At 37.0% G+C, this 15296-nt stretch overlaps 1 protein-coding gene across 2 annotated transcripts in view; it reads left to right on the forward strand.

Moving 5' to 3' along the window:
* The first annotated feature begins 8711 nt into the window (after positions 1–8711).
* LOC101737989 (metabotropic glutamate receptor 2) overlaps positions 8712–15296 on the forward strand; it is a 243919-nt gene continuing 237334 nt past the window's right edge. The window contains exon 1 of one of the 2 annotated variants that reach the window (XM_004925338.5): positions 8712–8874. The gene's annotated coding sequence lies outside the window, so the exon portion shown is untranslated. The remainder of the gene's footprint in view (positions 8875–15296) is intronic. The other variant, XM_062669596.1, reaches the window with a different exon arrangement.

Below are 15296 nucleotides of genomic sequence, written 5' to 3' on the forward strand. Positions count from 1 at the left end.
CAGAAACCCGTGCTCTGCAGTCAAATTAAATATAACCTATATTTTTTCTCAGCATTCAAACTATTTCTATAGGTATTTATGTTAAAATCGTTTGTGTGGTTTGGATGATAAAACGCAACAGACAGACAGTTACTTTCTTATACATCAATTGTTAGACATGTATATTTTAGCAACTAACAGAATTCAAGGAAATTTCCTAAAATATTGAAATCATAATAGCTTTTTTGCAGCATCGGATTTTAGTAAAACAAGCCTATATTAGCCTACTTATTACTTACCCATATTATGCTCGGTCTTCGTGTGGAAATTACATTAAAATCCGTTTACTAGTTTAATATAAACAGTATTACGGAAATTTATTCTAAAAATCGCTGGTTCTCTTCTGTTTGCTCTTCTTTGATTATTCGCTTATCTTCAAAATACAGATTGATAGATACTCGTTTTATTACTTGAACTCCAGTTAGCTACTCCTCTACAAGAGTCAACCGCCTTACTATCTACACCGCGAATACTTCAGTGTCATACATTTTACAATTGTTTCTTGAATTAGCTTTTATTCCATTGCAATCTATGCTCATACACCACCTACACCCGCGCGTACACACACACACATACACACGGTAGGCAGCGGCTTGGCTCTGCTCCTGGCATTGTTGAAGTCCATGGGCGACGGTAACCACTCATCATTAGGTGGGCCGTACGCTCGTCTGCCTACACGAGCAATAAAAAAATACACACACACACACACAAATTCGCGCGCGCGCGTGCATTAAATTTTTGCTCTTCCACCGACGGCCGACTGTATTCTCTTCCGAATATAAAACGGAAAACTTGCATTACAAGAACGAGAATTAGACCACGTAACAAAATTTAGAAAATTAGTTTCAGTCACATTATAATAATTTAACCATATATCCCTATAGATAGCTCGTGCACTAATATAAATAAGGTCTATTATCGTAATTCAGAGATAAGATAAATTTATTGCAGGCGATCCAACCCACCTTATGATGTAGGGCTTTTCCGTGGACACCTCGCTTACATAGGATTTAACTGTATTGTTGTAATCTTAAATACTTTTGAATCGTTTGGGTAATTACTTGTGTCGCGCTTATACCATTGCTTATTCTGTCTTTCTCTCCATTCTCTCTTTCTATCTCTCTTTGCTAACACAACCCTTAGCTTAGTTGCTAAGTAACTGCTTATCTGTTTTTGATGGCTGAAATAAAACTCAATATCCGAAAATTCACCATTTAAGTAGGTGATATTTTTGTACAAAGCGTATTATTTCATTAAGAATTATAAGACTTCTGCTTCGCTTCGCTTCTGCCGGTCAACCTGGAAAGCCATAGCCAAGCATAGCCATATTAATACTGATTGATATTGGTTGGATGGTTGAGTTTTTGGTATCTGGCTACTTCATTATAAGGGCAAGGTTCGATTTTTAGTCGAAGTTGGTAACTCTGTAAATAACGCGCCTCTCAGCAGACTAGTTGGGGAATTAAATAATTTGCATATCAAGTATTCTCTGGACGTTTTTGCTGGCACTGTTGACAGCTTTAGACGAGAAGTCTACAGCCTTGCTCAATGAGTTTTTTCAATTAAGTAATAGTGTATTTGGTAGTGAATGTGTAATAATGTAAGGTCTTCATGTAATGTTATTTATAGTTTTTTTTTGTTTTTTTTATATAATGAACCGTTTTTTTTTTTTTATGCATGCAGTCGGTACCTGTAATTGTGTTAGCATTTAGTGTGAAATCAATGTATATGATACCTGTAATGTTCTGTGCTGATGTATAACATGTTGGTACCCAATAAATAAATAAAATAAATAAAAAAATTCGATGTTACAGTGTTCTCTCTTCGGGCCTCATATTTACATCTCTGCTACATGACACAGTAATTTCGAGTCACTGAATTTGTTTAAGATACAAAATAATTTTGCTCAAACTAGTTTTACGTGACAAGCTTGTAAACATTTTTTCTCCGTAAAAACGTATGAATGTTACATTCTTATATTTTCATTTGCTTAAGATATCTTCAACTTTTAGGTTATACTTGATTCATATACACACATATGATATATTACGTACGTGACTCATTTTCATCTTTCGCATCCATTTATTTTACTGTTTCAGTAAAAATGAAATTTCAAATAAGACATTTACTTTAATGTTAGGAATGAAGTTGACTCACATAAAAACAAGAGGTTTCTGAGACAGTCAAATGAAGTTGACTGTTCTTCTTTTATTACTTTAGATGATGGGCATACCTCACAGTTCAACTAGTTAAGTGGTCCACGCAATCCATAGACATCATCATAGACCCTCTCTCTTAAAAAAACAGTTTGAGTTGAACATTAAATTTTGTGCGATGCAAAAGGTTTATTTGAATATAGCATCTATGCGTCAAATAATAAGGCTACAAGCACTTTTCTTAGGGGATTACTATGCCAACAGATTAGTTTGTAAAAGGAAAATTTTTGTACCTTTAACATTCTATTATTCAAAAATATTTTCACCTTCCACGTAAATGAAGTCGCCATTAAAATTTAGCGTTATCCCAAAGTGTAAATATTCCACACGTACGAAGTCGCGGGCAAAACTTAGTATTATTATAAAACAGTCGTCCCTAATCACACTTTTTATTGATTGCAATTAATTTTGTGCGATGTGCGACAAGTTTTATATGAATATGGCATCTATGCGTCAAAAAATAAGGGTACAAACACTTCTCTTACCGCGTTACTTTGCCAACAGATTAGTTTGTAAAGGGAAACAAGTCTTAATAACAGCTCTGTGTGTGTTTTTCCTTCATCAAGGCGTCGATGGAAAGTGAAACGGTTCTAATTTACATAAAGGAATGACACAAGCACGTTACTGTACTTTTATGAGTCAATTCCATTTGAATTTTTATTTTTTTGTGTTACGTAGCTCTTTTAAACCCCGACGATAAATAGAATAACTAAGTATGTTATTTGAATATGAAACTGTGTATGTTTTCAACGTAATGTGAGCTTCAGTTGCAAAACCTGGGTTGTCATTTCAGTGAAAAACTGGAAAGTAAGTGCTTTTTTAATTTAAAAGCGTCCGTCACATAATAGATTAGACGCGCGGTGCATGATGTGACTATGCCAGGAATCAAAATATCTGACAGGCACCACCTTTACCTAAGTCAGTAGATAGCTTATGCGAATTCACGAATTACCAGAAACACCCAAATTTGTTTAATAAATCACTGGTTACTTATTATTGTGAGCATTCAACTCTCTCCGGTACCGAACAACTAACCAATGAGGTGGTTTTAAAAAATATGCTATTGTGGTAAATATTCACAATCGCTTATGGACATCAACAACGCCAGGGGCTCATCCAAGCCACTGCCAACTAATCAGTTGTGCACGCTGGATGAACGTGTGAAAAGCTGTTAAGCAATACAAGTTTCTTCAACCACATGGCTACGGGCTCCGGTAATAGTTTAATAACAGGTAGTGCTTTCCACCACGAATCCATTTTACTAAAATAAATGTAGGTACGCAATCACGTGCCTAATTTAAAAATATTCAAATTTAAGAGATAAAAAAAAATCGTTCGGGAGATGTGCTACGGAAAACTATTGAAGGTAAAAAAAAAATCTATTCCTAACAATTTCTAATTTCGGACTAACACAAAATTAATAAATCTTTCCAATCGTATATAAGTTATACTATATTAATAAAGTTATTAAAATTATTGAATTCTTAATGTCTGGAGGATTCGAGAGCTTTTTTGGTCAGACTTACAATGTTGTGTGAAGTTGTAGGGTAGTATCAAAATTATGAAAAATTAATATTTTTTAATTGAGCGGTTTTGGTTTATTATATTGAGACTTGTTCCTCTTCTTGCTCTTATCCCACATTATGTGGGATCGGTCCAGATTATCTTCTTATCACGCCTGCGTGACTTCAATAAACCAGAATCTTTTTTCAAATGAGCTAAAGACCCTTAATGTTCTGCCACTCATTTTTCTCCTCATCCTACTAGGTGGGGTCGGCACAGCTAATTTTTCTCTTTCATCTTCTTCTATCAGCCGTCATCTCAACACGCACTCCTCTCTCTCTCATATCGTCATTCACACACTCCCTTAATGTATTCTTCGGTTGACCTCTTCCCCTCTCTTATGCTTTATGAACTACTAAAATACATAAACTCCACAAAATAAACGTCATTTCTCACCTGCTAAATGAGATCATATTGATAGTTTCATCATTATTGTACTAACTGATCGATTTTAAAATTAAATAATTAAAGTATATAATTACGATTTAATTTCGCGTTGACTATTTTCATTTTTCATGTATGACGTTTTAAATTATTTCCAGGTTTGTGTTGGTCAAGGACAAGTGCTTGAGATCTTATATGCCAACAGATAAATATTCTGCTATTCCTTTTTTTAGTTTATTCTCTTTTGAATAAATAAAATAAATGTAAATAAATAAATATAAATAAATATTTACTAACAGTCACGCCACGTTAACTGCTCCCGTGATAAGTTCGTAAAGAACTTGTGTTACAGGTACCAGATAACGGAAATAAATGTAAGATTTTTATTATACACATACACATATTTAATATACATCCATAACCCTGGAAAAGTCATTTTTATATTTATCATAGAAATATCTTCCCTTGACGGGATTCGAACCCGCGACCCCCTTGTGTAGTGACCATGTCACTTACCACTACACCAGACGGCCGTACTCAAATCCCAATTGATAGAAAATACAGAAACGTATAGACATCGTAAATCCAATGCCCTTGATTGACATCTAAGGTGAAGTGAAGTGTCAATGGTATTTGTCTCAATTGTACTGTGTGATCCTCTTGTACAGCCAAATTAATAGGTAATTACGTCTAATCTTGGTACAAAAAGCATAATTATAAGCCTGAGAGTATATTGCACACAGTAAGCTACGCTAGTATGTTTTGTGGATGTCAATATAACTGTAATATTTGATTAAAATCAAGTCTTTTTTGCGGTTTGAAGCTATAGCCTACTATCAGGCCTCGGGTACCTTTAATGTTTTGTAATAAGAAAAATATTTATATTGCCGTTACTAAAATCCAAAAACGTCACTAAACTGGTGGTAGTATCTCTTGTGAGTCCGCACGGGTAGGTACCACCACCCCGCCTATTTCTGTCGTGAAGCAGTAATGCGTTTCGGTTTGAAGGGCGGGGCAGCCGTTGTAACCATACTGAGACCTTAGAACTTATCTCGAGGTGGGTGGCGCATTTATGGTATAGATGTCTATGGGCTCCAGTATCCACTTAACACCAGGTGGTCTGCGAGCTCGTCCAGCCATCTAATCAATAAAAAAAAAACATCAAAACAGGATTGAAATCCACAAAGCCAATTACAGTTTCGAGGCACGGAGGCAATCTTCCGAAAAGTATCTTCAAGGAAAATGCGCACTTTTTAAACGCAATTATAATAAAGAGGAAATGAAGAGAGGGCGACGAAATCTGTACACAAAACTTTCGATTCAAAAATATATTAATAATATTTATCAGTCCGTTAAAATACATTGAACGACATAAGGCATTTTACTTAGATGATATTTTTCTTCTTTTTTTCTTAATTAAAGAAAATGAAAATGTTTGAGAAATGAGAGAACAGACTTTAAGAAATTAAGAGACCTAGACGATTTTCATTTTAAGAAAAAAAAATTAAAAGATAATCTTATTAGTGGAAATTATTATCACGTAAATGATTTTCTTAGGAACGACATTGAAAATAAATGGATTTTTTAATTATTAGTTGAATTATGGATGAATGAATGGTAATATCTTGCACTGCACTTAAATTCGCATGTCAAATAATGACAAAGCATGCACGCTGCTTTTAACTTATGTAATAACTCATTTTCACTATGCTTGGCGAATAAATGATTTCTTTCTTTCTTTCTTTCAATAAATGCCAGCTTGGATCAGCCCGCTAGAGTGACGTCAGCGTGTGTCGTAACTTCAACCCTCTCAGGCTGTTCCGTGATTATCACCGAGAGGTTACATTCTCGATCCTGCGGACTGAATGGTTAACAGTCGACGTCGCCCTAAACCTGTCATTTTGGAGTACAGCCATGACGGGTCATCCTAATTCCTGAGAGGTCTGTCCACGGAGCACGCAGTACTCCTGAACACAGAGAGAACAGAGTTCCGTACACCAAAACATTATAGTTTCAAAACCACTTCATTTCTAATTATGCCATTTTACCCTGGCTCTTTTAATCTAATCACACAGATACCTTATTCCACTTTACAACGACTGATATTACTCTGAGACTTCAGTCGTCCTGTTCTAAAGGATAAGACGTCCATTGACGACGACAGCGATGCACCGGTGTACGAAACTCACAGACGGGTACCAATTTTTCTAATGAAATACGTACTTAATAAATGTTCACGATTGACTTCTACGGCGAAGGAATAACATTGTGTAATAAAAATCAAACCTGCAAAATAATAATTAGCGTAATTACTGGTGATAGGAACTCTTCTGAGTCCGCATCGGTAGGTACCACCACCCTGTCTACGTGTTCCGTAAAGCAGTAATGCGTTTCAGTTTGAAGGTTGAGGCAGCCGTTATAACTACACTGAGACCTTAGAACTCATATCTCAAGGTGGCGGCATTAACTTTGTAGATATCTATGAGCTCCTAACCACATAACACCAGATGGGCTGTGAGCTTGCCCACCCATTGATGCAATAAAAAATAAAAAAAACCTAAAGTTACAGTTTCAAAACCACTTCATTTCTAATCATGCCATTTTACCCTGGCTCTTGTAATATTAATCTAATCAGCAGACATCCACTTTATAACGACTGATATTAGTCTGAGATTTCATCTGTAATACCGAGTTAATAAGACACGGCCAAAACAGTAGACGTCTTGTTAATACTAACAAGGTCATAGAGTAAATTTCGATCGACTCGCCAGTCAAATGATAATTGTCCCTTCTGAGTTGGACATGTCCAACTCTTGGATGGAATCAATATATTATATTTGTGAATGGTATTTAATATTCGGTGAATGTAATGTTGCTATTTTAAAAGGAGCGCTACTACTATTGTAGGCCTACATGTGTTAATTAAAGTCGAATTTCGACTACTGAGGGACCTGTAGTACTAATTAATATATTTATGTCGTCGTACATACAACAAGTGGCAGGCGTCACATAGAACAGCTCAAGAAAGACATGAGTGGAAAAGGTTGGAGAAGGCCTTTGTCGATTGGCAAACAGATCTGCAGAAAATAAGAAAAATTCAAATAATAGACTAGATTAAGGCTTACATAAAATTTAAGTTTTCTATATATTATATTTAGTGATATAATTGTAATATGGATCTGAATAAAAGGCTATTCAATTCAATTCAATTCAAAATTAATATATTTATTTATTAAAGTAACCAGAACTCATTCTGTTAGTACATCACTTAAAACTATAAATAGATCTCTCCAGCCGCTTCATAACAAGAGCTAATGTAAATTTACTTAAAGACGGCGAACGCGAAACAAAAATATTCATTTTAATGCCCTGACTTAAATCTTTCCGCGTTCCCGGCGTGTAATCCTTACGGCCCTTTTTAGCTTAAGCACATTTCGAGAAATATTCCTCGGATTACCTTTATTAGCACGAACGGATCGGCCAATCTACGTATCCACTGTGTTTATATTCGCTGAAACCACCCCCAGGGTTATACAGGACACGACAGGCTAATTAGAGTCACATATGAGAGGTAGTGATAGATTTTTGTCACAAATGAGGCCGTCAGCGCAAAAGTGGCCTAAGCTTACTATAGTTATTATAGAGCAATGAATGAGGCTTAAGTTTTCATGAATTTTGAATTTGAGTAGGCAAAAAAACAATACTCGCAAAAATAATGTTTACAAAGCCATCTCTTATCTATGGGTGAAACTATGGATAGGCCGGTTTTGCATCAAAATTTATTATATTTTAAATAAATTGCAACATACATAATTAATTATAAACATGATTATGAAAAATTGTGGGTTAGGCCACTTTTGCGCTGACGGCCTCATATAAGTGATAATTTTTTTTCTGGTGGTAGAACCTCTTGTGAGTTCGCACGGGTAGCTACCATCGCCCTGCCTATTTCTGCCGTGAAGCAGTAATGCGTTCCGGTTTGAAGGGTGGGGCAGCCGTTGTAACTACACTGAGACCTTAGAACTTATATCTCAAGGTGGGTGGCGCATTTACGTTGTGGATGTCTATGGGCTCCAGTAACAACTTAACACCAGGTGGGTTGTGAGCTCGTCCACCCATAAAAGCAATAAAAAAAGATAGCGTAATACAGTTGTTGTATGTAACGCAGTGGGTTGCCGATTTCTAACCTTTTTTTGTAATTACTGTAAATGACTAGATCCGCTCACGGCATACTTGATACCTACCTATTAATTCCAGAAGCGCATAGAAATCATAATGTTAATTTCACCATCGACTTAGAAATAAGTCGTCGGGAAGAGACCGTAAAAAGCCATGAGCTACACTGATATTATACAAAACGATCCAAAAAAAATGTTAAAATAAACAACTTTATTTCTCGAACCACATTCTTATCAGCGCGAAGATATTAGCATCGAGAGTGGTCCGTCTAGAGGCTTATATATCAGTACAGGCGCAGTGTAACCTCCCTTATATTCATCCCTTAGAACCAGTAGCGTTCCGGACGCCGCGCGGTGCACACAGCTCAGCCCCCTCCCTCATCCCTAGTAGCTTGCGGAAATCTAAGCCCGAAAACTTTACGGGATAATTTTTTTAATGCGTATTTTTCCTGAGAGTGCCATTCGTGAATTGTTATCTTGTGAAACAACGAAAGGTAAGTTTTTCAACTTTAATATTATTATGTATAAATTGTTATTAAATTGTTTTATGTTCGTTGAATAATCAAGTTTGAAGAGTACGATAAATAGGTAAGTACATAATAAGGGATAATTATTTTAAGATTATAAAATTTATCAAGCATTAAATCCGTATTTTTTAAGACCGAATGCAAACAATGTGTATGTATAATCGCATATATCGATCTTTATAGGAGATACATAAAACACAATTATTGTGTATTTCCAATTTAACAAAAAAGGGAAACGCGGGAGATACTTAGCAAGAAATATCTTATTTTTTGTTTTGTAGCTTCAAATGACCTCGTTTCACCATGCCTTCCGTCAGGCGCGTAGTCTCAGGTTTGAGACGGGGCGTGAACAATTGTTTTTTTATAATTTCTGAGAGATATAGGTACAAGACGTGAACTCTTTATATCCGGTTATAATACATTTTATTGTTTTGTACAAACTTTTTTGCCAACTATAGCTATGCCAAACATACCATCAACTCCCATGTCTGGACTGTCATCGTAAATATACTAAAATATTACAGAGAAAATTTGAACATTATGAGTAACTATTTATAATTGAAGATTTCTAAATATAAAAAAGTAATATGTAGTAGTGAAATTAGAATCGTTGTCTTTTATAATTCTCATTTTTTACGGAGATAGGGCTTATTGTAAGATAGTCGACACCACTCTGTCTATTTTGGCCGCAAAGCAGTCATGCATCCTGATCTGAAAAGTGGGACAGCCGTTGTAATACATAATTGAGACTTTCCACCTCATGCCCGAATACAGATGGTGGTATTCACGTTTTAATGTCTACGGACTTCATTAACCAATTGACCAAGTTGACCCAGAGATCGTTCATCTATACTTGACTATATTGCAAAATAGAGGGTGGCATCTACATCGCCATTATTTTCATTCCATTGATCACTTAAACTGACAAAAAAAGCCTTAATGTTTCTTACAACTTTGCGTAGGCATCATGTTCTGTGTTAAGGATTACAAAAATACACAAAACGGTGGTCGGTACAAATATAGGCCCACTGAGTTTCTCGCCGGATCTTCTCAGTAAGTCGCGTTTCCGATCCGGTGGTAAATTCTGTGAAGCACTGCTCTTGCTAGGGCTAGTGTTAGCATCACTCCGTTTTGAGCCCCGTGAGCTCACCTACTAGTTAAGGTTACGCTGAAATAGCCTCTCAAGGCAAGCTTAGGTAGGAAAAAAAAAACAAATACAGCAGAGACTCCGACCCAAGGCGAGTAGTGAGTAGCATATATGTCGTGATGTTCATGGGCTCTCGCAACAAAATACCAAATGTACCTTGATCTGATCACTCATCTATCTATCAGATAATATCCATCAGAGAAATGAAGACATGACTGAACGTAGAATCGATTTTTTAAATAATACTAAGCATGATTTTCATTATCTTTAATACACTACGTCAAAACGGCCGTCTGGTGTAGTGGTAAGTGACATGGTCACTACACAAGGGGGTCGCGGGTTCGAATCCCGCCAAGGGGAGATATTTGTATGATAAATATAAATGTCTTTTCCAGGGTTATGGATGTATATTAAATATATGTATGTGTATAATAAAAATCTTACATTTATTTCCGTTATCTGGTACCTGTAACACAAGTTCTTTACGAACTTATCACGGGACCAGTTAACGTAGCGTGATTGTTAGTAAATAAATATTTATCTTTAAGTTTTTATACAACTTTTTTTTTATACAACTACATGGGTGACAAAGCTCACGTCAACTCGATTGGTAAGTGCTTTCTGGAGTCCATGGACACATTTGCATTTTTGGCACGAAGTAGCTTTCCATTTTCAAAGATGGCACAGGTGATGTAAAATACAATCGAAACTTGGACCTCAAGCCTCACAGCGGGTAGCGGCTTCCACGTTAGTATTTACGGTCTCAAATAACTGCTAAACAGCATGCAGGATGTGCCTGCATCTTCTTATTTAACATCATTAAAAAAACCTAGCTAAATATCCAAGCTCAAAATCGTGCAACTTTTTTTTTGGTATTTATTTTGGTCTACCGACAAAGGATACACACGGCACCAATATTGTTAAAGATAAATAACAAATGGTCCGCACCGCGTGTAATGTGCACCATAAATAGCCTTGGGCAAGTCGTGTTCAACCACAAATTACACATCATTCAAATGATTCACAACAGTTGTCCGGTTCGCGTTAGGAAAAATTACATTATCTAATTATAATCTCATATTATTCTTGATCATCCCCGCCTTATTAAAGCTACCCCCGAGCTTGCGGAGCGCCCTCGTAACTTGATCTTAATCAATCACGAACTTAATCTATTAAAATATACATAACTCATCTTGGGATTTAACTTGTACCTGTACGTGCTTAAAGCTAGCTCGTAGCCGGTCGATGATTTAAGTTTAGTATCTTATATACCTTTAAACGAGCAATTTTTGTATATTAATATATATGTATACTTATATAATCTGAATCTCGGAAACGACTCCAACGATATTCATAAAATTTAGTATACAGGGGATTTCGGGGGCGAAAAATCGATCTAGCTACGATTTATTTTCAGAAAATGTTGTTTTATTCGTGTTTTCAATAATCAACTCTTCCCGACACGTATTGGCGAATAAAAATAATATTTTTCTTAATTGAGGGCAACTAACCGCTTTAAAGACACAACAAGATGGCGTTATCAAAAAAAAACCGACCGAAGCTCGGTCATCAACTAGTACAATTTATTTTGGCTTTCGCTACGATGTATTTTGTACGTTAACTCATAGTCATCGAATATGCCTTGGTTCGTGCGTTCATTTCAATATGTTTGATCCTTCAATCCATGTTCAATGAAGCTGGAGGCATTCGCGTGCTCATCTAAGCTCATCTTACCCCAAAATTATCAATTTCAGGATTCCCTATTCTACAGTAAAATGTGTAAATCAATTATTAAACGTCTTACGAAAAATTGGAAGCTGGAAAAAAAAACCATTTAATTTGCAAAATTTAATGAAGTCTTTCTTAAGAACGAAATTAAAGAAGCGGTTCAAATCTTCATTCTGTTCAAGATATTACATTTTTCTTCGAATTTCGAGGTTTTTGTTCTTGATTGCGTGTTTATAACATGAATAATGTTTTAGAGCTTGCCATGAGTATGTCTTATGTATTACTCGGCAATTTAGTGTCAATAACCTTGACAATGTCTCTGGTAGCCTTTCCCATCTCAACCATAAGGTCAAATTACTTACTGCTTAAACAAAGATTCCCAAACAAACCATCGACAGTGAGACTTCAATTAGTAAAACACATACGTTAAAATCAATAGCTTTCAAATTAATGAAATACCATCCAAAATAAAACGATGGATTAAAACAAACCTCTTCGGAATCGATAAAGGCGTATTTGGTCGAGACTTCACGAGTCCAATAAACCAACAATGGATATTAATTTGAAAGGTTCGTGAAAAAATACTTTCACTGAGGTCACCACTACAACAACTGAGGTCAAGAGAAAAGACCTAAAATGTGTAATCGTCCGTCTAAGAGGTAAAATGCCAGTTTTCCCGTTTTCCATGGCCGAGGCACGTGCCGATTTTCTCGTTAATAAAACACATTGTGTCTACGAAGTGACCATGGATACCTTAAATTTGGTTTCATTGTCGTGAGCGCCATAAAGTTTTACAAGGCCTCCGGAAAATATCCCCCAATCTAGAAACTGTAATAGCTACTAGGGCTACATTAGTTTCCGGATAATCCAGACATCTGCAGTGAGGCAATATAAACTAATTTGGCCATCAAATTGAACGACAATATTAACTCTGCTTATCAAATTTGAACATTCAAACACAATTATTGGTATTGTATGCTCATTGCTAGCGTTGTTCATGTGATAAAAGTGTATCCTCAGGGTGATCTCGACAACGTTCATATTGCTGTGGATTTATGATGAATTTTAAAATTAATTAAGTGATTAATCATATTTCGTAATATTGTAATATATAGAAGATTGCGAAAAATGACCCCATTGTCATGGCGCCGCAATTCCAAGGAGTATCCCTGCAACCTTCCGAGAGTATCGGGATACTTGGGGTCGACATTTCGAGCGATGTCCAACTTCGAAGTCATTTGGAAGACAAAGCTAAGTTGGCGTCCAAAATGCTGGGAGTCCTCAACAGAGCGAAGCGGTACTTCACGCCTGCACAAAGACTTTTGCCCTATAAACCACAAGTCCGGCCTCGCGTGGAGTACTGCTCCCATATCTGGGCCGGGGCTCCCAAATACCAGCTTCTTCCATTTAACTCCGTACAGAAGAGAGCCGTTCGGATTGTCGATAATACCATTCTCACGGATCGTTTGGAGCCTCTGGGTCTGCGGAGGGACTTCAGCTCCCTCTGTATTTTGTACCGCATGTTCCATGGGGAGTACTCCTGAGGAAATGTTCAAGATGATACCAACGTCTCGTTTTTACCATCGCACCGCCCGCCATCGGAGTAGAGTTCATCTATACTACCTGGAGCCACTGCGGTCATCCACAGTGCGTTTCCAGAGGTCTTTTTTGCCACGTACCATCCGGCTATGGAATGAGCTCCCCTCCACGGTTTTTCCCGAGTGCTATGACATGTCCTTCTTCAAACGAGGCTTGTGGAGAGTATTAAGTAGTAGGCAGCGGCTTGGCTCTGCTCCTGGCATTACTGAAGTCCACGGGCGACGGTAACCACTTACCATCAGGTGGGCCGTACGCTAGTCTGCCTACAAAGGCAATAAAAAAATATATATATATATAATACCTATTGATGGTATCTATTATTTATGTCACATTCCATTAATTCAAATTCACAAGAATAATAACAAAAGTAGATGTGTGTACAAAGCCGAAATAGCTAAAGCGAATTCGATGATATTTTCAGGAAAGTTTCAAATGGGTTTAGCAAGCGATCGTGTTTTATTTATTAGCAGATCGGATCAATGTCAAATTAAATATCAGCCAACAAAGCGGGCCGGGGTTGACTTGTAGTAGTTTGGCATTATAAGCGTTTATTTACCAATTTCTTGCACATTTACCTATTGTATATTCTTAATTATTGTTGTCAAAATTGGATTAACTTTAAGCTAATATTCGTTGATCATCATCTTTGAAACAAATGCTGGACATGGGCCTCCCCCAAGCCCGCTACAAAAAGACAAGCTTCCAGCCCACCAAATTTTAAACAGTTAACGCGGTCTGTGAACACTAGCAATGCTAGAAGTACAGTTAGGCCTTTTTCCGTAAGCTGCACTCTTTAAGCCCCGTTTATATCAAATTATTGAAGGAGTAGAGTAGCTGAGAAATGTAAAGCTATTACGGGGCAAAAATTACCTCTGAAAATGCTCTGTACTTTTTGGAAAAGGGTTCCGGATAGTATGGTATTTAATAATATTGAACTAGGACTAGCCTGCTGAGTCGACGCGATACACCAATAAACCATGATATTTTGATCTGTCCGATCGCCCTGGACTATGTCGCCAAGAGAGCACCATCTGCAGAGGCTGGAGCTGAACCTAACTCTTCCTCCTGTTCCTGGCTCGACGGTTGTTGATCAACATACAGATAAGTCCTTTCTTGTGCTCCATCACGCTGGTTTACATTAGATTGATCCTACTTGAGCAACGAGGATTTAAGGTTGTTCTCTTCAGACGAAGCAGGTTGCGATTATATATTATAATATATTTTGCGTCTTATTGTCATCGCTATCACAATGGTGACATTCAATCGATAGGTATATCACGGCGATACGTTGCAAGTACCAGCCTATGCAAGCGACTAAACAAACCGCCTGCTGATTCTATCAGATGCGGAGAGCACTTTGAAACTTGCGAAACATATTGACGAATGTGGGATTCGTAGTCCACACCTAGGTAAATAGCATCTACAATCTAAATTTGGCATGACAGCCATCGGAGCGCCGTGGTTTGTAATCTTCGTCGACTTTCACGACGATTTAGGTCTCGACTTCGTCAGGAACTACAGGAAGTCGAAGAGTTCGACGTGAAACCAAACTGATTTGTCAACCGGTCGATATTCCAATTCGGTAATAGATACATTTGGGTACTAGCTGCTCTTAAACTGTTAGGTCTTCTTCGGAAGGACTAGGGTGACGGATTCAGTGCGACGTCTTAAGACAGCTATGATAGTTAGTCATTAACTGGCCAATAAAGTATACATATTTGCTTCATCACGATAAGCTATAAGCTAGAAAATACAAAGTATACTATATCCTGAAACTTCACCACGTTAATGTAAAGCCAAATTGAAGTTGGTCTCGCGAGGGCAACCTTTGTGTTAGGGCTAATCTTAGTTTTGAACATCGCACAAAATTGTTGAATTTTTAATTTTTCAACGTAGTTTAACCGCAGTTTGAATA

The sequence above is a fragment of the Bombyx mori genome, chromosome 8 (genome assembly GCF_030269925.1).
Source record: "Bombyx mori chromosome 8, ASM3026992v2".
Taxonomy (NCBI): domain Eukaryota; kingdom Metazoa; phylum Arthropoda; class Insecta; order Lepidoptera; family Bombycidae; genus Bombyx; species Bombyx mori.